General features: G+C 44.6%; 23 non-coding genes across 23 annotated transcripts; all 23 read left to right on the top strand.

The window, feature by feature from the left end:
• The first annotated feature begins 54 nt into the window (after positions 1-54).
• trnad-guc (transfer RNA aspartic acid (anticodon GUC)) lies at positions 55-126 on the top strand. Its single transcript has one exon. It is a non-coding gene; the product is annotated as a tRNA-Asp (tRNA).
• A 715-nt stretch (positions 127-841) lies between these two features.
• trnae-uuc (transfer RNA glutamic acid (anticodon UUC)) lies at positions 842-913 on the top strand. The gene has a single exon. It is a non-coding gene; the product is annotated as a tRNA-Glu (tRNA).
• A 1904-nt stretch (positions 914-2817) lies between these two features.
• On the top strand, positions 2818-2889 carry trnae-cuc (transfer RNA glutamic acid (anticodon CUC)). Its single transcript has one exon. It is a non-coding gene; the product is annotated as a tRNA-Glu (tRNA).
• Positions 2890-4006: 1117 nt separating this feature from the next.
• On the top strand, positions 4007-4078 carry trnad-guc (transfer RNA aspartic acid (anticodon GUC)). Its single transcript has one exon. It is a non-coding gene; the product is annotated as a tRNA-Asp (tRNA).
• A 716-nt stretch (positions 4079-4794) lies between these two features.
• On the top strand, positions 4795-4866 carry trnae-cuc (transfer RNA glutamic acid (anticodon CUC)). The gene has a single exon. It is a non-coding gene; the product is annotated as a tRNA-Glu (tRNA).
• Positions 4867-6729: 1863 nt separating this feature from the next.
• trnae-cuc (transfer RNA glutamic acid (anticodon CUC)) lies at positions 6730-6801 on the top strand. Its single transcript has one exon. It is a non-coding gene; the product is annotated as a tRNA-Glu (tRNA).
• A 1117-nt stretch (positions 6802-7918) lies between these two features.
• On the top strand, positions 7919-7990 carry trnad-guc (transfer RNA aspartic acid (anticodon GUC)). The gene has a single exon. It is a non-coding gene; the product is annotated as a tRNA-Asp (tRNA).
• A 715-nt stretch (positions 7991-8705) lies between these two features.
• trnae-cuc (transfer RNA glutamic acid (anticodon CUC)) lies at positions 8706-8777 on the top strand. Its single transcript has one exon. It is a non-coding gene; the product is annotated as a tRNA-Glu (tRNA).
• Positions 8778-9894: 1117 nt separating this feature from the next.
• On the top strand, positions 9895-9966 carry trnad-guc (transfer RNA aspartic acid (anticodon GUC)). Its single transcript has one exon. It is a non-coding gene; the product is annotated as a tRNA-Asp (tRNA).
• Positions 9967-10682: 716 nt separating this feature from the next.
• On the top strand, positions 10683-10754 carry trnae-cuc (transfer RNA glutamic acid (anticodon CUC)). Its single transcript has one exon. It is a non-coding gene; the product is annotated as a tRNA-Glu (tRNA).
• Positions 10755-11871: 1117 nt separating this feature from the next.
• Positions 11872-11943, top strand: trnad-guc (transfer RNA aspartic acid (anticodon GUC)). The gene has a single exon. It is a non-coding gene; the product is annotated as a tRNA-Asp (tRNA).
• A 716-nt stretch (positions 11944-12659) lies between these two features.
• On the top strand, positions 12660-12731 carry trnae-cuc (transfer RNA glutamic acid (anticodon CUC)). Its single transcript has one exon. It is a non-coding gene; the product is annotated as a tRNA-Glu (tRNA).
• Positions 12732-13848: 1117 nt separating this feature from the next.
• Positions 13849-13920, top strand: trnad-guc (transfer RNA aspartic acid (anticodon GUC)). The gene has a single exon. It is a non-coding gene; the product is annotated as a tRNA-Asp (tRNA).
• Positions 13921-14636: 716 nt separating this feature from the next.
• Positions 14637-14708, top strand: trnae-cuc (transfer RNA glutamic acid (anticodon CUC)). Its single transcript has one exon. It is a non-coding gene; the product is annotated as a tRNA-Glu (tRNA).
• A 1117-nt stretch (positions 14709-15825) lies between these two features.
• trnad-guc (transfer RNA aspartic acid (anticodon GUC)) lies at positions 15826-15897 on the top strand. Its single transcript has one exon. It is a non-coding gene; the product is annotated as a tRNA-Asp (tRNA).
• A 716-nt stretch (positions 15898-16613) lies between these two features.
• On the top strand, positions 16614-16685 carry trnae-cuc (transfer RNA glutamic acid (anticodon CUC)). The gene has a single exon. It is a non-coding gene; the product is annotated as a tRNA-Glu (tRNA).
• A 1117-nt stretch (positions 16686-17802) lies between these two features.
• Positions 17803-17874, top strand: trnad-guc (transfer RNA aspartic acid (anticodon GUC)). Its single transcript has one exon. It is a non-coding gene; the product is annotated as a tRNA-Asp (tRNA).
• A 716-nt stretch (positions 17875-18590) lies between these two features.
• On the top strand, positions 18591-18662 carry trnae-cuc (transfer RNA glutamic acid (anticodon CUC)). The gene has a single exon. It is a non-coding gene; the product is annotated as a tRNA-Glu (tRNA).
• A 1117-nt stretch (positions 18663-19779) lies between these two features.
• Positions 19780-19851, top strand: trnad-guc (transfer RNA aspartic acid (anticodon GUC)). Its single transcript has one exon. It is a non-coding gene; the product is annotated as a tRNA-Asp (tRNA).
• A 716-nt stretch (positions 19852-20567) lies between these two features.
• Positions 20568-20639, top strand: trnae-cuc (transfer RNA glutamic acid (anticodon CUC)). Its single transcript has one exon. It is a non-coding gene; the product is annotated as a tRNA-Glu (tRNA).
• A 1117-nt stretch (positions 20640-21756) lies between these two features.
• trnad-guc (transfer RNA aspartic acid (anticodon GUC)) lies at positions 21757-21828 on the top strand. Its single transcript has one exon. It is a non-coding gene; the product is annotated as a tRNA-Asp (tRNA).
• Positions 21829-22544: 716 nt separating this feature from the next.
• Positions 22545-22616, top strand: trnae-cuc (transfer RNA glutamic acid (anticodon CUC)). Its single transcript has one exon. It is a non-coding gene; the product is annotated as a tRNA-Glu (tRNA).
• A 1117-nt stretch (positions 22617-23733) lies between these two features.
• Positions 23734-23805, top strand: trnad-guc (transfer RNA aspartic acid (anticodon GUC)). The gene has a single exon. It is a non-coding gene; the product is annotated as a tRNA-Asp (tRNA).
• Positions 23806-24285: the final 480 nt, after the last annotated feature.

Raw genomic sequence — 24285 nt, 5'->3', positions numbered from 1 at the left:
CAAATCTATAATGCGTAGCTCAGCTCAATGTGCTCGCACCCGGGGAGCATTGCTTCCTCGTTAGTATAGTGGTTAGTATCCCCGCCTGTCACGCGGGAGACCGGGGTTCAATTCCCCGACGGGGAGTTTATCGCAATTTTCGTGAATCAAATTGCACATTTGATGTCGCCAACATTTGAAAGTGAAAATAATAACTCTCAAAGCAATACTCTTTCCAAAATGTCACTCTTTATATGCCTTTGAAAGATTCCTTCGCAGCATTCAATTCATCCACCATCATTCAATTCTGCAACATTTTTCTCTACTCTGATGTGGACCTGCCGGCATTGGATGGCGGGGGAACACGAGAATTCTCACAAAAATAGCTGAAGGTCCACCAGGTGAACGGAGTTACGTTCACATCACGGCATCGTCAGGCCAAGACACAATCAGAAAACAATTTCCATTTGGATTGTGAACAATGGTTAGAATGTGAGTCTTTACTGTTTATCCAGTGTTGAAAGGTACAGACAATGCGCGTCAGGAGGAAGGATAATCACAGGATAATGATGTGTGAATTGTCTAATGCGAGTGCAGAGAGTAAGATATTGTAAATCCGAACAGCATGGCGAGGGGTTGGAATCGTGTGACTTGAAGCCAAGATCCCGGTTGAGGCCTTCCTCGTGTACGTAGAACTTTCCTGTCAGTTTCTGCTGGGCCATTCTGCGTTGTCATGTGTCATGAAGATCGCCTTGGGGAACGCTGACCCGAAGATGGGAGGCCGATTGACCGAGTCTGTCGAAGTGTTCCCAGAATAGAAAGTGACACTGTTGGCTGGTCAGTCCGACCCGGTTGCACGTGCTCCCTGGTGGTCTAGTGGTTAGGATTCGGCGTTTTCACCGCCGCGGCCCGGGTTCGATTCCCGGTCAGGGAATGTTATTTTCATTCCCAAAACAACTGATCACATCACAAAGGGGCTTTGGAAGAGAACTTAATTAATCACTCATATTGAAAACGTCCAGCAATTTGTTCTGCAATAATTCAAATGTTTGTTAAACTACCAACTGTATTTGGGATGTCAAGCCAAGCTGATAAGTGATCCTCGTGTCAGCGTCTCCATTATTAACCTGAGCTCAGCGTTGGGACAGAACAAGGTGGCGAAATGGTGAATCGTCTGCCCTGACTCGATCGGACAAAGTGGCTGCCTTTTCCGCTGCAGGCATGACGTGGTTCGATCTTTCAGAAACTGCTTAGAACTGTGTATTATTTTTCGAATCCGTCGCTACACCATGGAGTTTTAATTGAGCACCTTAAAATAATCATGGGAGACACAGAATATCTAAACAACGACTTCAAGATTTTAGAAACGGTTTGGAATCTGGCTTCATTTTCCAGTGGCTGGCAGATATGTGCACGAATATGATGTGAACTGAGGCAGCATTGATCAAACAAATCTATATCAAACAATTGATGATGTGGTCGTTGCAGCAGAACAAATTCTTCCCATAATTATGTGTGATTGGCAATGATAATTTTAATGAATCTGCAACTATACCACGGTCAATCCAAAAGGACACCATGAACAAAATCTCAGCTGTCAGCAACTTTGGACTTCCAGCGTTTTGGGAGGGAACAATTATGAATTTCCAGCCATTAGATAAAAGCAAAATACTGCAGATGCTGAAATCAGAAAGAATTAACAAAAGTGCTGGAACATATCAGCAGCTCTGACGCGACCTGTTGAGAGAGAGCAGCTAAATCAGTCCAACATGTTCAGATTTGCAGACATGCCATCTTTGCTCCACAATGAAAAAGAACATGCAAGCGCTCCTTTCGATCTCCACCTTCTTGATGTTTTCATGCGTCCCTTTCAATCTCTTTACTGCTCATCTACAAGACGCAGCCAATTGGGTAAAGCTGCAGTTTGCTCCATTAAATAGCACTCCGTAATCGGCACAGAAAACACGTCTCGGCACAGTTCTGACGTTCCTCGACAACAAATCTATAATGCGTAGCTCAGCTCAATGTGCTCGCACCCGGGGAGCATTGCTTCCTCGTTAGTATAGTGGTTAGTATCCCCGCCTGTAACGCGGGAGACCGGGTACAATTCCCCGACGGGGAGTTTATCGCAATTTTCGTGAATCAAATTGCACATTTGATGTCGCCAACATTTGAAAGTGAAAATAATAACTCTCAAAGCAATACGCTTTCCAAAATGTCACTCTTTATATGCCTTTGAAAGATTCCTTCGCAGCATTCAATTCATCCACCATCATTCAATTCTGCAACATTTTACTCTACTCTGATGTAGACCTGCCGGCATTGGATTGGCGGGGGAACACGAGAATTCCCACAAAAATAGCTGAAGGTCCACCAGGTGAACGGAGTTACGTTCACATCACGGCATCGTCAGGCCAAGACACAATCAGAAAACAATTTCCATTTGGATTGTGAACAATGGTTAGAATGTGAGTCTTTACTGTTTATCCAGTGTTGAAAGGTACAGACAATGCGCGTCAGGAGGAAGGATAATCACAGGATAATGATGTGTGAATTGTCTAATGCGAGTGCAGAGAGTAAGATATTGTAAATCCGAACAGAATGGCGAGGGGTTGGAATCGTGTGACTTGAAGCCAAGATCCCGGTTGAGGCCTTCCTCGTGTACGTAGAACTTTCCTGTCAGTTTCTGTTGGGCCATTCTGCGTTGTCATGTGTCATGAAGATCGCCTTGGGGAACGCTGACCCGAAGATGGGAGGCCGATTGACCGAGTCTGTCGAAGTGTTCCCAGAATAGAAACTGACACTGTTGGCTGGTCAGTCCGACCCGGTTGCATGTGCTCCCTGGTGGTCTAGTGGTTAGGATTCGGCGTTCTCACCGCCGCGGCCCGGGTTCGATTCCCGGTCAGGGAATGTTATTTTCATTCCCAAAACAACTGATCACATCACAAAGGGGCTTTGGAAGAGAACTTAATTAATCACTCATATTGAAAACGTCCAGCAATTTGTTCTGCAATAATTCAAATGTTTGTTAAACTACCAACTGTATTTGGGATGTCAAGCCAAGCTGATAAGTGATCCTCGTGTCAGCGTCTCCATTATTAACCTGAGCTCAGCGTTGGGACAGAACAAGGTGGCGAAATGGTGAATCGTCTGCCCTGACTCGATCGGACAAAGTGGCTGCCTTTTCCGCTGCAGGCATGACGTGGTTCGATCTTTCAGAAACTGCTTAGAACTGTGTATTATTTTTCGAATCCGTCGCTACACCATGGAGTTTTAATTGAGCACCTTAAAATAATCATGGGAGACACAGAATATCTAAACAACGACTTCAAGATTTTAGAAACGGTTTGGAATCTGGCTTCATTTTCCAGTGGCTGGCAGAGATGTGCACGAATATGATGTGAACTGAGGCAGCATTGATCAAACAAATCTATATCAAACAATTGATGATGTGGTCGTTGCTGCAGAACAAATTCTTCCCATAATTATGTGTGATTGGCAATGATAATTTTAATGAATCTGCAACTATACCACCGTCAATCCAAAAGAACACCATGAACAAAATCTCAGCTGTCAGCAACTTTGGACTTCCAGCGTTTTGGGAGGGAACAATTATGAATTTCCAGCCATTAGATAAAAGCAAAATACTGCAGATGCTGAAATCAGAAAGAACAAACAAAAGTGCTGGAACATATCAGCAGCTCTGACGCGACCTGTTGAGAGAGAGCAGCTGAATCAGTCCAACATGTTCAGATTTGCAGACATGCCATCTTTGCTCCACAATGAAAAAGAACATGCAAGCGCTCCATTCGATCTCCACCTTCTTGATGTTTTCATGCGTCCCTTTCAATCTCTTTACTGCTCATCTACAAGACGCAGTCAATTGGGTAAAGCTGCAGTTTGCTCCATTAAATAGCACTCCGTAATCGGCACAGAAAACACGTCTCGGCACAGTTCTGACGTTCCTCGACAACAAATCTATAATGCGTAGCTCAGCTCAATGTGCTCGCACCCGGGGAGCATTGCTTCCTCGTTAGTATAGTGGTTAGTATCCCCGCCTGTCACGCGGGAGACCGGGGTTCAATTCCCCGACGGGGAGTTTATCGCAATTTTCGTGAATCAAATTGCACATTTGATGTCGCCAACATTTGAAAGTGAAAATAATAACTCTCAAAGCAATACGCTTTCCAAAATGTCACCCTTTATATGCCTTTGAAAGATTCCTTCGCAGCATTCAATTCATCCACCATCATTCAATTCTGCAACATTTTACTCTACTCTGATGTGGACCTGCCGGCATTGGATTGGCGGGGGAACACGAGAATTCTCACAAAAATAGCTGAAGGTCCACCAGGTGAACGGAGTTACGTTCACATCACGGCATCGTCAGGCCAAGACACAATCAGAAAACAATTTCCATTTGGATTGTGAACAATGGTTAGAATGTGAGTCTTTACTGTTTATCCAGTGTTGAAAGGTACAGACAATGCGCGTCAGGAGGAAGGATAATCACAGGATAATGATGTGTGAATTGTCTAATGCGAGTGCAGAGAGTAAGATATTGTAAATCCGAACAGCATGGCGAGGGGTTGGAATCGTGTGGCTTGAAGCCAAGATCCCGGTTGAGGCCTTCCTCGTGTACGTAGAACTTTCCTGTCAGTTTCTGCTGGGCCATTCTGCGTTGTCATGTGTCATGAAGATCGCCTTGGGGAACGCTGACCCGAAGATGGGAGGCCGATTGACCGAGTCTGTCGAAGTGTTCCCAGAATAGAAAGTGACACTGTTGGCTGGTCAGTCCGACCCGGTTGCACGTGCTCCCTGGTGGTCTCGTGGTTAGGATTCGGCGTTCTCATCGCCGCGGCCCGGGTTCGATTCCCGGTCAGGGAATGTTATTTTCATTCCCAAAACAACTGATCACATCACAAAGGGGCTTTGGAAGAGAACTTAATTAATCACTCATATTGAAAACGTCCAGCAATTTGTTCTGCAATAATTCAAATGTTTGTTAAACTACCAACTGTATTTGGGATGTCAAGCCAAGCTGATAAGTGATCCTCGTGTCAGCGTCTCCATTATTCACCTGAGCTCAGCGTTGGGACAGAACAAGGTGGCGAAATGGTGAATCGTCTGCCCTGACTCGATCGGATAAAGTGGCTGCCTTTTCCGCTGCAGGCATGACGTGGTTCGATCTTTCAGAAACTGCTTAGAACTGTGTATTATTTTTCGAATCCGTCGCTACACCATGGAGTTTTAATTGAGCACCTTAAAATAATCATGGGAGACACAGAATATCTAAACAACGACTTCAAGATTTTAGAAACGGTTTGGAATCTGGCTTCATTTTCCAGTGGCTGGCAGAGATTCGCACGAATATGATGTGAACTGAGGAAGCATTTATCAAAAAAATCTGTATCAAACAATTGATGAGGTGGTCGTTGCTGCAGAGCAAATTCTTCCCATAATTATGTGTGATTGGCAATGATAATTTTAATGAATCTGCAACTATACCACAGTCAATCCAAAAGAAAACCATGAACAAAATCTCAGCTGTCAGCAACTTTGGACTTCCAGCGTTTTGGGAGGGAACAATTATGAATTTCCAGCCATTAGATAAAAACAAAATACTGCAGATGCTGAAATCAGAAAGAACAAACAAAAGTGCTGGAACATATCAGCAGCTCTGACGCGACTGTTGAGAGAGAGCAGCTGAATCAGTCCAACATGTTCAGATTTGCAGACATGCCATCTTTACTCCACAATTGAAAAGAACATGCAAGCGCTCCTTTCGATCTCCACCTTCTTGATGTTTTCATGCGTCCCTTCCAATCTCTTTACTGCTCATCTACAAGACGCAGTCAATTGGGTAAAGCTGCAGTTTGCTCCATTAAATAGCACTCCGTAATCGGCACAGAAAACACGTCTCAGCACAGTTCTGTCGTTCCTCGACAACAAATCTACAATGCGTACCTGAGCTCAATGTGCTCGCGAACAGGCAGCATTGCTTCCTCGTTAGTATGGTGGTTAGTATTCTCGCCTATCACGCGGGCGACCGGGGTTCAATTCCCCGATGGGGAGGTTTTCGAAATTTTCGTGGTTCTGATTGCACATTTGAGGTCGCCAACATTTGAAAGTGAAAATAATATCTCTCAAGGGAATACGCTTTCCAAAATGCCATTCTTTACATGCCTTGGATATATTCCGTCGCTGCAGATAAACCTTCATTCAATTCACCAACATTTTAATCTCCTCTGATGTGGACCTGCCGGGGGACACTCACAAAAATAGCTTAAAGTCCACCAAGTGAACGGAATTATGTTCACATCAAAGCATCGTCAGGCCAAGACACAATCAGAAAACAATTACCATTTGGATTGTGAACAATGGTTAGGATGTGAGTCTTTACTGTTTATCCAGTGTTGAAAGGTACAGACAATGCGCGTCAGGAGGAAGGATAATGATCTGTGAATTGTCTAATGCGAGCGCAGTGAGTAAGATATTGGAAATCCGAACAGCATGGCGAGGGGCTGGAATCGTGTGACTTGAAGCCAAGATCCCGGTTGAGGCCTTCCTCGTGTACTTAGAACTTTCCTGTCAGTTTCTGCTGGGCCATTCTGCGTTGTCATGTGTCATGAAGATCGCCTTGGGGGACGCTGACCCGAAGATGGGAGGCCGATTGACCGAGTCTGTCGAAGTGTTCCCAGAATAGAAAGTGACACTGTTCGCTGGTCATTCCGAGCTGGATGCATGTGCTCCCTGGTGGTCTAGTGGTTAGGATTCGGGGTTCTCACCGCCGCGGCCCGGGTTCGATTCCCTGTCAGGGAATGTTATTTTCATTCCCAAAACAACTGATCACATCACAAAGGGGCTTTGGAAGAGAACTTAATTAATCACTCATATTTATAACGTCCAGCTATTTGTTCTGCAATAATTCAAATGTTTGTTAAACTACCAACTGTATTTGGGATGTCAAGCCAAGCTGATAAGTGATCCTCGTGTCAGCGTCTCCATTATTCACCTGAGCTCAGCGTTGGGACAGAACAAGGTGGCGAAATGGTGAATCGTCTGCCCTGACTCGATCGGATAAAGTGGCTGCCTTTTCCGCTGCAGGCATGACGTGGTTCGATCTTTCAGAAACTGCTTAGAACTGTGTATTATTTTTCGAATCCGTCGCTACACCATGGAGTTTTAATTGAGCACCTTAAAATAATCATGGGAGACACAGAATATCTAAACAACGACTTCAAGATTTTAGAAACGGTTTGGAATCTGGCTTCATTTTCCAGTGGCTGGCAGAGATGTGCACGAATATGATGTGAACTGAGGCAGCATTGATCAAACAAATCTATATCAAACAATTGATGATGTGGTCGTTGCTGCAGAACAAATTCTTCCCATAATTATGTGTGATTGGCAATGATAATTTTAATGAATCTGCAACTATACCACGGTCAATCCAAAAGAACACCATGAACAAAATCTCAGCTGTCAGCAACTTTGGACTTCCAGCGTTTTGGGAGGGAACAATTATGAATTTCCAGCCATTAGATAAAAGCAAAATACTGCAGATGCTGAAATCAGAAAGAACAAACAAAAGTGCTGGAACATATCAGCAGCTCTGACGCGACCTGTTGAGAGAGAGCAGCTGAATCAGTCCAACATGTTCAGATTTGCAGACATGCCATCTTTGCTCCACAATGAAAAAGAACATGCAAGCGCTCCTTTCGATCTCCACCTTCTTGATGTTTTCATGCGTCCCTTTCAATCTCTTTACTGCTCATCTACAAGACGCAGTCAATTGGGTAAAGCTGCAGTTTGCTCCATTAAATAGCACTCCGTAATCGGCACAGAAAACACGTCTCGGCACAGTTCTGACGTTCCTCGACAACAAATCTATAATGCGTAGCTCAGCTCAATGTGCTCGCACCCGGGGAGCATTGCTTCCTCGTTAGTATAGTGGTTAGTATCCCCGCCTGTCACGCGGGAGACCGGGGTTCAATTCCCCGACGGGGAGTTTATCGCAATTTTCGTGAATCAAATTGCACATTTGATGCCGCCAACATTTGAAAGTGAAAATAATAACTCTCAAAGCAATACGCTTCCCAAAATGTCACTCTTTATATGCCTTTCAAAGATTCCTTCGCAGCATTCAATTCATCCACCATCATTCAATTCTGCAACATTTTTCTCTACTCTGATGTGGACCTGCCGGCATTGGATGGCGGGGGAACACGAGAATTCTCACAAAAATAGCTGAAGGTCCACCAGGTGAACGGAGTTACGTTCACATCACGGCATCGTCAGGCCAAGACACAATCAGAAAACAATTACCATTTGGATTGTGAACAATGGTTAGAATGTGAGTCTTTACTGTTTATCCAGTGTTGAAAGGTACAGACAATGCGCGTCAGGAGGAAGGATAATCACAGGATAATGATGTGTGAATTGTCTAATGCGAGTGCAGAGAGTAAGATATTGTAAATCCGAACAGCATGGCGAGGGGTTGGAATCGTGTGACTTGAAGCCAAGATCCCGGTTGAGGCCTTCCTCGTGTACGTAGAACTTTCCTGTCAGTTTCTGCTGGGCCATTCTGCGTTGTCATGTGTCATGAAGATCGCCTTGGGGAACGCTGACCCGAAGATGGGAGGCCGATTGACCGAGTCTGTCGAAGTGTTCCCAGAATAGAAAGTGACACTGTTGGCTGGTCAGTCCGACCCGGTTGCACGTGCTCCCTGGTGGTCTAGTGGTTAGGATTCGGCGTTCTCATCGCCGCGGCCCGGGTTCGATTCCCGGTCAGGGAATGTTATTTTCATTCCCAAAACAACTGATCACATCACAAAGGGGCTTTGGAAGAGAACTTAATTAATCACTCATATTGAAAACGTCCAGCAATTTGTTCTGCAATAATTCAAATGTTTGTTAAACTACCAACTGTATTTGGGATGTCAAGCCAAGCTGATAAGTGATCCTCGTGTCAGCGTCTCCATTATTAACCTGAGCTCAGCGTTGGGACAGAACAAGGTGGCGAAATGGTGAATCGTCTGCCCTGACTCGATCGGACAAAGTGGCTGCCTTTTCCGCTGCAGGCATGACGTGGTTCGATCTTTCAGAAACTGCTTAGAACTGTGTATTATTTTTCGAATCCGTCGCTACACCATGAAGTTTTAATTGAGCACCTTAAAATAATCATGGGAGACACAGAATATCTAAACAACGACTTCAAGATTTTAGAAACGGTTTGGAATCTGGCTTCATTTTCCAGTGGCTGGCAGAGATGTGCACGAATATGATGTGAACTGAGGCAGCATTGATCAAACAAATCTATATCAAACAATTGATGATGTGGTCGTTGCTGCAGAACAAATTCTTCCCATAATTATGTGTGATTGGCAATGATAATTTTAATGAATCTGCAACTATACCACGGTCAATCCAAAAGAACACCATGAACAAAATCTCAGCTGTCAGCAACTTTGGACTTCCAGCGTTTTGGGAGGGAACAATTATGAATTTCCAGCCATTAGATAAAAGCAAAATACTGCAGATGCTGAAATCAGAAAGAACAAACAAAAGTGCTGGAACATATCAGCAGCTCTGACGCGACCTGTTGAGAGAGAGCAGCTAAATCAGTCCAACATGTTCAGATTTGCAGACATGCCATTTTTGCTCCACAATGAAAAAGAACATGCAAGCGCTCCTTTCGATCTCCACCTTCTTGATGTTTTCATGCGTCCCTTTCAATCTCTTTACTGCTCATCTACAAGACGCAGTCAATTGGGTAAAGCTGCAGTTTGCTCCATTAAATAGCACTCCGTAATCGGCACAGAAAACACGTCTCGGCACAGTTCTGACGTTCCTCGACAACAAATCTATAATGCGTAGCTCAGCTCAATGTGCTCGCACCCGGGGAGCATTGCTTCCTCGTTAGTATAGTGGTTAGTATCCCCGCCTGTCACGCGGGAGACCGGGGTTCAATTCCCCGACGGGGAGTTTATCGCAATTTTCGTGAATCAAATTGCACATTTGATGTCGCCAACATTTGAAAGTGAAAATAATAACTCTCAAAGCAATACGCTTTCCAAAATGTCACCCTTTATATGCCTTTGAAAGATTCCTTCGCAGCATTCAATTCATCCACCATCATTCAATTCTGCAACATTTTACTCTACTCTGATGTGGACCTGCCGGCATTGGATTGGCGGGGGAACACGAGAATTCTCACAAAAATAGCTGAAGGTCCACCAGGTGAACGGAGTTACGTTCACATCACGGCATCGTCAGGCCAAGACACAATCAGAAAACAATTTCCATTTGGATTGTGAACAATGGTTAGAATGTGAGTCTTTACTGTTTATCCAGTGTTGAAAGGTACAGACAATGCGCGTCAGGAGGAAGGATAATCACAGGATAATGATGTGTGAATTGTCGAATGCGAGTGCAGAGAGTAAGATATTGTAAATCCGAACAGCATGGCGAGGGGTTGGAATCGTGTGGCTTGAAGCCAAGATCCCGGTTGAGGCCTTCCTCGTGTACGTAGAACTTTCCTGTCAGTTTCTGCTGGGCCATTCTGCGTTGTCATGTGTCATGAAGATCGCCTTGGGGAACGCTGACCCGAAGATGGGAGGCCGATTGACCGAGTCTGTCGAAGTGTTCCCAGAATAGAAAGTGACACTGTTGGCTGGTCAGTCCGACCCGGTTGCACGTGCTCCCTGGTGGTCTCGTGGTTAGGATTCGGCGTTCTCATCGCCGCGGCCCGGGTTCGATTCCCGGTCAGGGAATGTTATTTTCATTCCCAAAACAACTGATCACATCACAAAGGGGCTTTGGAAGAGAACTTAATTAATCACTCATATTGAAAACGTCCAGCAATTTGTTCTGCAATAATTCAAATGTTTGTTAAACTACCAACTGTATTTGGGATGTCAAGCCAAGCTGATAAGTGATCCTCGTGTCAGCGTCTCCATTATTAACCTGAGCTCAGCGTTGGGACAGAACAAGGTGGCGAAATGGTGAATCGTCTGCCCTGACTCGATCGGACAAAGTGGCTGCCTTTTCCGCTGCAGGCATGACGTGGTTCGATCTTTCAGAAACTGCTTAGAACTGTGTATTATTTTTCGAATCCGTCGCTACACCATGAAGTTTTAATTGAGCACCTTAAAATAATCATGGGAGACACAGAATATCTAAACAACGACTTCAAGATTTTAGAAACGGTTTGGAATCTGGCTTCATTTTCCAGTGGCTGGCAGAGATGTGCACGAATATGATGTGAACTGAGGCAGCATTGATCAAACAAATCTATATCAAACAATTGATGATGTGGTCGTTGCTGCAGAACAAATTCTTCCCATAATTATGTGTGATTGGCAATGATAATTTTAATGAATCTGCAACTATACCACGGTCAATCCAAAAGAACACCATGAACAAAATCTCAGCTGTCAGCAACTTTGGACTTCCAGCGTTTTGGGAGGGAACAATTATGAATTTCCAGCCGTTAGATAAAAGCAAAATACTGCAGATGCTGAAATCAGAAAGAACAAACAAAAGTGCTGGAACATATCAGCAGCTCTGACGCGACCTGTTGAGAGAGAGCAGCTAAATCAGTCCAACATGTTCAGATTTGCAGACATGCCATTTTTGCTCCACAATGAAAAAGAACATGCAAGCGCTCCTTTCGATCTCCACCTTCTTGATGTTTTCATGCGTCCCTTTCAATCTCTTTACTGCTCATCTACAAGACGCAGTCAATTGGGTAAAGCTGCAGTTTGCTCCATTAAATAGCACTCCGTAATCGGCACAGAAAACACGTCTCGGCACAGTTCTGACGTTCCTCGACAACAAATCTATAATGCGTAGCTCAGCTCAATGTGCTCGCACCCGGGGAGCATTGCTTCCTCGTTAGTATAGTGGTTAGTATCCCCGCCTGTCACGCGGGAGACCGGGGTTCAATTCCCCGACGGGGAGTTTATCGCAATTTTCGTGAATCAAATTGCACATTTGATGTCGCCAACATTTGAAAGTGAAAATAATAACTCTCAAAGCAATACGCTTTCCAAAATGTCACCCTTTATATGCCTTTGAAAGATTCCTTCGCAGCATTCAATTCATCCACCATCATTCAATTCTGCAACATTTTACTCTACTCTGATGTGGACCTGCCGGCATTGGATTGGCGGGGGAACACGAGAATTCTCACAAAAATAGCTGAAGGTGCACCAGGTGAACGGAGTTACGTTCACATCACGGCATCGTCAGGCCAAGACACAATCAGAAAACAATTTCCATTTGGATTGTGAACAATGGTTAGAATGTGAGTCTTTACTGTTTATCCAGTGTTGAAAGGTACAGACAATGCGCGTCAGGAGGAAGGATAATCACAGGATAATGATGTGTGAATTGTCTAATGCGAGTGCAGAGAGTAAGATATTGTAAATCCGAACAGCATGGCGAGGGGTTGGAATCGTGTGGCTTGAAGCCAAGATCCCGGTTGAGGCCTTCCTCGTGTACGTAGAACTTTCCTGTCAGTTTCTGCTGGGCCATTCTGCGTTGTCATGTGTCATGAAGATCGCCTTGGGGAACGCTGACCCGACGATGGGAGGCCGATTGACCGAGTCTGTCGAAGTGTTCCCAGAATAGAAAGTGACACTGTTGGCTGGTCAGTCCGATCCGGTTGCACGTGTTCCCTGGTGGTCTAGTGGTTAGGATTCGGCGTTCTCACCGCCGCGGCCCGGGTTCGATTCCCGGTCAGGGAATGTTATTTTCATTCCCAAAACAACTGATCACATCACAAAGGGGCTTTGGAAGAGAACTTAATTAATCACTCATATTGAAAACGTCCAGCAATTTGTTCTGCAATAATTCAAATGTTTGTTAAACTACCAACTGTATTTGGGATGTCAAGCCAAGCTGATAAGTGATCCTCGTGTCAGCGTCTCCATTATTAACCTGAGCTCAGCGTTGGGACAGAACAAGGTGGCGAAATGGTGAATCGTCTGCCCTGACTCGATCGGACAAAGTGGCTGCCTTTTCCGCTGCAGGCATGACGTGGTTCGATCTTTCAGAAACTGCTTAGAACTGTGTATTATTTTTCGAATCCGTCGCTACACCATGGAGTTTTAATTGAGCACCTTAAAATAATCATGGGAGACACAGAATATCTAAACAACGACTTCAAGATTTTAGAAACGGTTTGGAATCTGGCTTCATTTTCCAGTGGCTGGCAGAGATGTGCACGAATATGATGTGAACTGAGGCAGCCTTGATCAAACAAATCTATATCAAACAATTGATGATGTGGTCGTTGCTGCAGAACAAATTCTTCCCATAATTATGTGTGATTGGCAATGATAATTTTAATGAATCTGCAACTATACCACGGTCAATCCAAAAGAACACCATGAACAAAATCTCAGCTGTCAGCAACTTTGGACTTCCAGCGTTTTGGGAGGGAACAATTATGAATTTCCAGCCATTAGATAAAAGCAAAATACTGCAGATGCTGAAATCAGAAAGAACAAACAAAAGTGCTGGAACATATCAGCAGCTCTGACGCGACCTGTTGAGAGAGAGCAGCTGAATCAGTCCAACATGTTCAGATTTGCAGACATGCCATCTTTGCTCCACAATGAAAAAGAACATGCAAGCGCTCCTTTCGATCTCCACCTTCTTGATGTTTTCATGCGTCCCTTTCAATCTCTTTACTGCTCATCTACAAGACGCAGTCAATTGGGTAAAGCTGCAGTTTGCTCCATTAAATATCACTCCGTAATCGGCACAGAAAACACGTCTCGGCACAGTTCTGACGTTCCTCGACAACAAATCTATAATGCGTAGCTCAGCTCAATGTGCTCGCACCCGGGGAGCATTGCTTCCTCGTTAGTATAGTGGTTAGTATCCCCGCCTGTCACGCGGGAGACCGGGGTTCAATTCCCCGACGGGGAGTTTATCGCAATTTTCGTGAATCAAATTGCACATTTGATGTCGCCAACATTTGAAAGTGAAAATAATAACTCTCAAAGCAATACGCTTTCCAAAATGTCACCCTTTATATGCCTTTGAAAGATTCCTTCGCAGCATTCAATTCATCCACCATCATTCAATTCTGCAACATTTTACTCTACTCTGATGTGGACCTGCCGGCATTGGATTGGCGGGGGAACACGAGAATTCTCACAAAAATAGCTGAAGGTCCACCAGGTGAACGGAGTTACGTTCACATCACGGCATCGTCAGGCCAAGACACAATCAGAAAACAATTATCATTTGGATTGTGAACAATGGTTAGAATGTGAGTCTTTACTGTTTATCCAGTGTTGAAAGGTACAGACAATGCGCGTCAGGAGGAAGGATAATCACAGGATAATGATGTGTGAATTGTCTAATGCGAGTGCAGAGAGTAAGATATTGTAAATCCGAACAGCATGGCGAGGGGTTGGAATCGTGTGGCTTGAAGCCAAGATCCCGGTTGAGGCCTTCCTCGTGTACGTAGAACTTTCCTGTCAGTTTCTGCTGGGCCATTCTGCGTTGTCATGTGTCATGAAGATCGCTTTGGGGAACGCTGACCCGAAGATGGGAGGCCGATTGACCGAGTCTTTCGAAGTGTTCCCAGAATAGAAAGTGACACTGTTGGCTGGTCATTCCGAACCGGTTGCACGTGCACCCTGGTGGTCTAGTGGTTAGGATTCGGCGTTCTCACCGCCGCGGCCCGGGTTCGATTCCCGGTCAGGGAATGTTATTTTCATTCCCAAAACAACTGATCACATCACAAAGGGGCTTTGGAAGAGAACTTAATTAATCACTCATATTGAAAACGTCCAGCAATTTGTTCTGCAATAATTCAAATGTTTGTTAAACTACCAACTGTATTTGGGATGTCAAGCCAAGCTGATAAGTGATCCTCGTGTCAGCGTCTCCATTATTAACCTGAGCTCAGCGTTGGGACAGAACAAGGTGGCGAAATGGTGAATCGTCTGCCCTGACTCGATCGGACAAAGTGGCTGCCTTTTCCGCTGCAGGCATGACGTGGTTCGATCTTTCAGAAACTGCTTAGAACTGTGTATTATTTTTCGAATCCGTCGCTACACCATGGAGTTTTAATTGAGCACCTTAAAATAATCATGGGAGACACAGAATATCTAAACAACGACTTCAAGATTTTAGAAACGGTTTGGAATCTGGCTTCATTTTCCAGTGGCTGGCAGAGATGTGCACGAATATGATGTGAACTGAGGCAGCATTGATCAAACAAATCTATATCAAACAATTGATGATGTGGTCGTTGCTGCAGAACAAATTCTTCCCATAATTATGTGTGATTGGCAATGATAATTTTAATGAATCTGCAACTATACCACGGTCAATCCAAAAGAACACCATGAACAAAATCTCAGCTGTCAGCAACTTTGGACTTCCAGCGTTTTGGGAGGGAACAATTATGAATTTCCAGCCGTTAGATAAAAGCAAAATACTGCAGATGCTGAAATCAGAAAGAACAAACAAAAGTGCTGGAACATATCAGCAGCTCTGACGCGACATGTTGAGAGAGAGCAGCTAAATCAGTCCAACATGTTCAGATTTGCAGACATGCCATTTTTGCTCCACAATGAAAAAGAACATGCAAGCGCTCCTTTCGATCTCCACCTTCTTGATGTTTTCATGCGTCCCTTTCAATCTCTTTACTGCTCATCTACAAGACGCAGTCAATTGGGTAAAGCTGCAGTTTGCTCCATTAAATAGCACTCCGTAATCGGCACAGAAAACACGTCTCGGCACAGTTCTGACGTTCCTCGACAACAAATCTATAATGCGTAGCTCAGCTCAATGTGCTCGCACCCGGGGAGCATTGCTTCCTCGTTAGTATAGTGGTTAGTATCCCCGCCTGTCACGCGGGAGACCGGGGTTCAATTCCCCGACGGGGAGTTTATCGCAATTTTCGTGAATCAAATTGCACATTTGATGTCGCCAACATTTGAAAGTGAAAATAATAACTCTCAAAGCAATACGCTTTCCAAAATGTCACCCTTTATATGCCTTTGAAAGATTCCTTCGCAGCATTCAATTCATCCACCATCATTCAATTCTGCAACATTTTACTCTACTCTGATGTGGACCTGCCGGCATTGGATTGGCGGGGGAACACGAGAATTCTCACAAAAATAGCTGAAGGTCCACCAGGTGAACGGAGTTACGTTCACATCACGGCATCGTCAGGCCAAGACACAATCAGAAAACAATTATCATTTGGATTGTGAACAATGGTTAGAATGTGAGTCTTTACTGTTTATCCAGTGTTGAAAGGTACAGACAATGCGCGTCAGGAGGAAGGATAATCACAGGATAATGATGTGTGAATTGTCTAATGCGAGTGCAGAGAGTAAGATATTGTAAATCCGAACAGCATGGCGAGGGGTTGGAATCGTGTGGCTTGAAGCCAAGATCCCGGTTGAGGCCTTCCTCGTGTACGTAGAACTTTCCTGTCAGTTTCTGCTGGGCCATTCTGCGTTGTCATGTGTCATGAAGATCGCTTTGGGGAACGCTGACCCGAAGATGGGAGGCCGATTGACCGAGTCTTTCGAAGTGTTCCCAGAATAGAAAGTGACACTGTTGGCTGGTCATTCCGAACCGGTTGCACGTGCACCCTGGTGGTCTAGTGGTTAGGATTCGGCGTTCTCACCGCCGCGGCCCGGGTTCGATTCCCGCTCAGGGAATGTTATTTTCATTCCCAAAACAACTGATCACATCACAAAGGGGCTTTGGAAGAGAACTTAATTAATCACTCATATTGAAAACGTCCAGCAATTTGTTCTGCAATAATTCAAATGTTTGTTAAACTACCAACTGTATTTGGGATGTCAAGCCAAGCTGATAAGTGATCCTCGTGTCAGCGTCTCCATTATTAACCTGAGCTCAGCGTTGGGACAGAACAAGGTGGCGAAATGGTGAATCGTCTGCCCTGACTCGATCGGACAAAGTGGCTGCCTTTTCCGCTGCAGGCATGACGTGGTTCGATCTTTCAGAAACTGCTTAGAACTGTGTATTATTTTTCGAATCCGTCGCTACACCATGGAGTTTTAATTGAGCACCTTAAAATAATCATGGGAGACACAGAATATCTAAACAACGACTTCAAGATTTTAGAAACGGTTTGGAATCTGGCTTCATTTTCCAGTGGCTGGCAGAGATGTGCACGAATATGATGTGAACTGAGGCAGCATTGATCAAACAAATCTATATCAAACAATTGATGATGTGGTCGTTGCTGCAGAACAAATTCTTCCCATAATTATGTGTGATTGGCAATGATAATTTTAATGAATCTGCAACTATACCACGGTCAATCCAAAAGAACACCATGAACAAAATCTCAGCTGTCAGCAACTTTGGACTTCCAGCGTTTTGGGAGGGAACAATTATGAATTTCCAGCCATTAGATAAAAGCAAAATACTGCAGATGCTGAAATCAGAAAGAACAAACAAAAGTGCTGGAACATATCAGCAGCTCTGACGCGACCTGTTGAGAGAGAGCAGCTGAATCAGTCCAACATGTTCAGATTTGCAGACATGCCATCTTTGCTCCACAATGAAAAAGAACATGCAAGCGCTCCTTTCGATCTCCACCTTCTTGATGTTTTCATGCGTCCCTTTCAATCTCTTTACTGCTCATCTACAAGACGCAGTCAATTGGGTAAAGCTGCAGTTTGCTCCATTAAATAGCACTCCGTAATCGGCACAGAAAACACGTCTCGGCACAGTTCTGACGTTCCTCGACAACAAATCTATAATGCGTAGCTCAGCTCAATGTGCTCGCACCCGGGGAGCATTGCTTCCTCGTTAGTATAGTGGTTAGTATCCCCGCCTGTCACGCGGGAGACCGGGGTTCAATTCCCCGACGGGGAGTTTATCGCAATTTTCGTGAATCAAATTGCACATTTGATGTCGCCAACATTTGAAAGTGAAAATAATAACTCTCAAAGCAATACGCTTTCCAAAATGTCACCCTTTATATGCCTTTGAAAGATTCCTTCGCAGCATTCAATTCATCCACCATCATTCAATTCTGCAACATTTTACTCTACTCTGATGTGGACCTGCCGGCATTGGATTGGCGGGGGAACACGAGAATTCTCACAAAAATAGCTGAAGGTCCACCAGGTGAACGGAGTTACGTTCACATCACGGCATCGTCAGGCCAAGACACAATCAGAAAACAATTTCCATTTGGATTGTGAACAATGGTTAGAATGTGAGTCTTTACTGTTTATCCAGTGTTGAAAGGTACAGACAATGCGCGTCAGGAGGAAGGATAATCACAGGATAATGATGTGTGAATTGTCTAATGCGAGTGCAGAGAGTAAGATATTGTAAATCCGAACAGCATGGCGAGGGGTTGGAATCGTGTGGCTTGAAGCCAAGATCCCGGTTGAGGCCTTCCTCGTGTACGTAGAACTTTCCTGTCAGTTTCTGCTGGGCCATTCTGCGTTGTCATGTGTCATGAAGATCGCCTTGGGGAACGCTGACCCGAAGATGGGAGGCCGATTGACCGAGTCTGTCGAAGTGTTCCCAGAATAGAAAGTGACACTGTTGGCTGGTCAGTCCGACCCGGTTGCACGTGCTCCCTGGTGGTCTCGTGGTTAGGATTCGGCGTTCTCATCGCCGCGGCCCGGGTTCGATTCCCGGTCAGGGAATGTTATTTTCATTCCCAAAACAACTGATCACATCACAAAGGGGCTTTGGAAGAGAACTTAATTAATCACTCATATTGAAAACGTCCAGCAATTTGTTCTGCAATAATTCAAATGTTTGTTAAACTACCAACTGTATTTGGGATGTCAAGCCAAGCTGATAAGTGATCCTCGTGTCAGCGTCTCCATTATTAACCTGAGCTCAGCGTTGGGACAGAACAAGGTGGCGAAATGGTGAATCGTCTGCCCTGACTCGATCGGACAAAGTGGCTGCCTTTTCCGCTGCAGGCATGACGTGGTTCGATCTTTCAGAAACTGCTTAGAACTGTGTATTATTTTTCGAATCCGTCGCTACACCATGAAGTTTTAATTGAGCACCTTAAAATAATCATGGGAGACACAGAATATCTAAACAACGACTTCAAGATTTTAGAAACGGTTTGGAATCTGGCTTCATTTTCCAGTGGCTGGCAGAGATGTGCACGAATATGATGTGAACTGAGGCAGCATTGATCAAACAAATCTATATCAAACAATTGATGATGTGGTCGTTGCTGCAGAACAAATTCTTCCCATAATTATGTGTGATTGGCAATGATAATTTTAATGAATCTGCAACTATACCACGGTCAATCCAAAAGAACACCATGAACAAAATCTCAGCTGTCAGCAACTTTGGACTTCCAGCGTTTTGGGAGGGAACAATTATGAATTTCCAGCCGTTAGATAAAAGCAAAATACTGCAGATGCTGAAATCAGAAAGAACAAACAAAAGTGCTGGAACATATCAGCAGCTCTGACGCGACCTGTTGAGAGAGAGCAGCTAAATCAGTCCAACATGTTCAGATTTGCAGACATGCCATTTTTGCTCCACAATGAAAAAGAACATGCAAGCGCTCCTTTCGATCTCCACCTTCTTGATGTTTTCATGCGTCCCTTTCAATCTCTTTACTGCTCATCTACAAGACGCAGTCAATTGGGTAAAGCTGCAGTTTGCTCCATTAAATAGCACTCCGTAATCGGCACAGAAAACACGTCTCGGCACAGTTCTGACGTTCCTCGACAACAAATCTATAATGCGTAGCTCAGCTCAATGTGCTCGCACCCGGGGAGCATTGCTTCCTCGTTAGTATAGTGGTTAGTATCCCCGCCTGTCACGCGGGAGACCGGGGTTCAATTCCCCGACGGGGAGTTTATCGCAATTTTCGTGAATCAAATTGCACATTTGATGTCGCCAACATTTGAAAGTGAAAATAATAACTCTCAAAGCAATACGCTTTCCAAAATGTCACCCTTTATATGCCTTTGAAAGATTCCTTCGCAGCATTCAATTCATCCACCATCATTCAATTCTGCAACATTTTACTCTACTCTGATGTGGACCTGCCGGCATTGGATTGGCGGGGGAACACGAGAATTCTCACAAAAATAGCTGAAGGTGCACCAGGTGAACGGAGTTACGTTCACATCACGGCATCGTCAGGCCAAGACACAATCAGAAAACAATTTCCATTTGGATTGTGAACAATGGTTAGAATGTGAGTCTTTACTGTTTATCCAGTGTTGAAAGGTACAGACAATGCGCGTCAGGAGGAAGGATAATCACAGGATAATGATGTGTGAATTGTCTAATGCGAGTGCAGAGAGTAAGATATTGTAAATCCGAACAGCATGGCGAGGGGTTGGAATCGTGTGGCTTGAAGCCAAGATCCCGGTTGAGGCCTTCCTCGTGTACGTAGAACTTTCCTGTCAGTTTCTGCTGGGCCATTCTGCGTTGTCATGTGTCATGAAGATCGCCTTGGGGAACGCTGACCCGACGATGGGAGGCCGATTGACCGAGTCTGTCGAAGTGTTCCCAGAATAGAAAGTGACACTGTTGGCTGGTCAGTCCGATCCGGTTGCACGTGTTCCCTGGTGGTCTAGTGGTTAGGATTCGGCGTTCTCACCGCCGCGGCCCGGGTTCGATTCCCGGTCAGGGAATGTTATTTTCATTCCCAAAACAACTGATCACATCACAAAGGGGCTTTGGAAGAGAACTTAATTAATCACTCATATTGAAAACGTCCAGCAATTTGTTCTGCAATAATTCAAATGTTTGTTAAACTACCAACTGTATTTGGGATGTCAAGCCAAGCTGATAAGTGATCCTCGTGTCAGCGTCTCCATTATTAACCTGAGCTCAGCGTTGGGACAGAACAAGGTGGCGAAATGGTGAATCGTCTGCCCTGACTCGATCGGACAAAGTGGCTGCCTTTTCCGCTGCAGGCATGACGTGGTTCGATCTTTCAGAAACTGCTTAGAACTGTGTATTATTTTTCGAATCCGTCGCTACACCATGGAGTTTTAATTGAGCACCTTAAAATAATCATGGGAGACACAGAATATCTAAACAACGACTTCAAGATTTTAGAAACGGTTTGGAATCTGGCTTCATTTTCCAGTGGCTGGCAGAGATGTGCACGAATATGATGTGAACTGAGGCACCATTGATCAAAAAAATCTATATCAAACAATTGATGATGTGGTCGTTGCTGCAGAACAAATTCTTCCCATAATTATGTGTGATTGGCAATGATAATTTTAATGAATCTGCAACTATACCACGGTCAATCCAAAAGAACACCATGAACAAAATCTCAGCTGTCAGCAACTTTGGACTTCCAGCGTTTTGGGAGGGAACAATTATGAATTTCCAGCCATTAGATAAAAGCAAAATACTGCAGATGCTGAAATCAGAAAGAACAAACAAAAGTGCTGGAACATATCAGCAGCTCTGACGCGACCTGTTGAGAGAGAGCTGCTGAATCAGTCCAACATGTTCAGATTTGCAGACATGCCATCTTTGCTCCACAATGAAAAAGAACATGCAAGCGCTCCTTTCGATCTCCACCTTCTTGATGTTTTCATGCGTCCCTTTCAATCTCTTTACTGCTCATCTACAAGACGCAGTCAATTGGGTAAAGCTGCAGTTTGCTCCATTAAATATCACTCCGTAATCGGCACAGAAAACACGTCTCGGCACAGTTCTGACGTTCCTCGACAACAAATCTATAATGCGTAGCTCAGCTCAATGTGCTCGCACCCGGGGAGCATTGCTTCCTCGTTAGTATAGTGGTTAGTATCCCCGCCTGTCACGCGGGAGACCGGGGTTCAATTCCCCGACGGGGAGTTTATCGCAATTTTCGTGAATCAAATTGCACATTTGATGTCGCCAACATTTGAAAGTGAAAATAATAACTCTCAAAGCAATACGCTTTCCAAAATGTCACCCTTTATATCCCTTTGAAAGATTCCTTCGCAACATTCAATTCATCCACCATCATTCAATTCTGCAACATTTTACTGTACTCTGATGTGGACCTGCCGGCATTGGATTGGCGGGGGAACACGAGAATTCTCACAAAAATAGCTGAAGGTCCACCAGGTGAACGGAGTTACGTTCACATCACGGCATCGTCAGGCCAAGACACAATCAGAAAACAATTTCCATTTGGATTGTGAACAATGGTTAGAATGTGAGTCTTTACTGTTTATCCAGTGTTGAAAGGTACAGACAATGCGCGTCAGGAGGAAGGATAATCACAGGATAATGATGTGTGAATTGTCTAATGCGAGTGCAGAGAGTAAGATATTGTAAATCCGAACAGCATGGCGAGGGGTTGGAATCGTGTGGCTTGAAGCCAAGATCCCGGTTGAGGCCTTCCTCGTGTACGTAGAACTTTCCTGTCAGTTTCTGCAGGGCCATTCTGCGTTGTCATGTGTCATGAAGATCGCCTTGGGGAACGCTGACCCGAAGATGGGAGGCCGATTGACCGAGTCTGTCGAAGTGTTCCCAGAATAGAAAGTGACACTGTTGGCTGGTCAGTCCGACCCGGTTGCACGTGCTCCCTGGTGGTCTAGTGGTTAGGATTCGGCGTTCTCACCGCCGCGGCCCGGGTTCGGTTCCCGGTCAGGGAATGTTATTTTCATTCCCAAAACAACTGATCACATCACAAAGGGGCTTTGGAAGAGAACTTAATTAATCACTCATATTGAAAACGTCCAGCAATTTGTTCTGCAATAATTCAAATGTTTGTTAAACTACCAACTGTATTTGGGATGTCAAGCCAAGCTGATAAGTGATCCTCGTGTCAGCGTCTCCATTATTAACCTGAGCTCAGCGTTGGGACAGAACAAGGTGGCGAAATGGTGAATCGTCTGCCCTGACTCGATCGGACAAAGTGGCTGCCTTTTCCGCTGCAGGCATGACGTGGTTCGATCTTTCAGAAACTGCTTAGAACTGTGTATTATTTTTCGAATCCGTCGCTACACCATGGAGTTTTAATTGAGCACCTTAAAATAATCATGGGAGACACAGAATATCTAAACAACGACTTCAAGATTTTAGAAACGGTTTGGAATCTGGCTTCATTTTCCAGTGGCTGGCAGAGATGTGCACGAATATGATGTGAACTGAGGCAGCATTGATCAAAAAAATCTATATCAAACAATTGATGATGTGGTCGTTGCTGCAGAACAAATTCTTCCCATAATTACGTGTGATTGGCAATGATAATTTTAATGAATCTGCAACTATACCACGGTCAATCCAAAAGAACACCATGAACAAAATCTCAGCTGTCAGCAACTTTGGACTTCCAGCGTTTTGGGAGGGAACAATTATGAATTTCCAGCCATTAGATAAAAGCAAAATACTGCAGATGCTGAAATCAGAAAGAACAAACAAAAGTGCTGGAACGTATCAGCAGCTCTGACGCGACCTGTTGAGAGAGAGCAGCTGAATCAGTCCAACATGTTCAGATTTGCAGACATGCCATTTTTGCTCCACAATGAAAAAGAACATGCAAGCGCTCCTTTCGATCTCCACCTTCTTGATGTTTTCATGCGTCCCTTTCAATCTCTTTACTGCTCATCTACAAGACGCAGTCAATTGGGTAAAGCTGCAGTTTGCTCCATTAAATATCACTCCGTAATCGGCACAGAAAACACGTCTCGGCACAGTTCTGACGTTCCTCGACAACAAATCTATAATGCGTAGCTCAGCTCAATGTGCTCGCACCCGGGGAGCATTGCTTCCTCGTTAGTATAGTGGTTAGTATCCCCGCCTGTCACGCGGGAGACCGGGGTTCAATTCCCCGACGGGGAGTTTATCGCAATTTTCGTGAATCAAATTGCACATTTGATGTCGCCAACATTTGAAAGTGAAAATAATAACTCTCAAAGCAATACGCTTTCCAAAATGTCACCCTTTATATCCCTTTGAAAGATTCCTTCGCAGCATTCAATTCATCAACCATCATTCAATTCTGCAACATTTTACTCTACTCTGATGTGGACCTGCCGGCATTGGATTGGCGGGGGAACACGAGAATTCTCACAAAAATAGCTGAAGGTCCACCAGGTGAACGGAGTTACGTTCACATCACGGCATCGTCAGGCCAAGACACAATCAGAAAACAATTTCCATTTGGATTGTGAACAATGGTTAGAATGTGAGTCTTTACTGTTTATCCAGTGTTGAAAGGTACAGACAATGCGCGTCAGGAGGAAGGATAATCACAGGATAATGATGTGTGAATTGTCTAATGCGAGTGCAGAGAGTAAGATATTGTAAATCCGAACAGCA

Source organism: Mustelus asterias, chromosome 8, assembly GCF_964213995.1.
Source record: "Mustelus asterias chromosome 8, sMusAst1.hap1.1, whole genome shotgun sequence".
Lineage (NCBI taxonomy): Eukaryota > Metazoa > Chordata > Chondrichthyes > Carcharhiniformes > Triakidae > Mustelus > Mustelus asterias.
The sequence above is the reverse complement of the archived record's forward strand: the minus strand, read 5'-3'. Positions and strand labels throughout refer to the sequence as shown.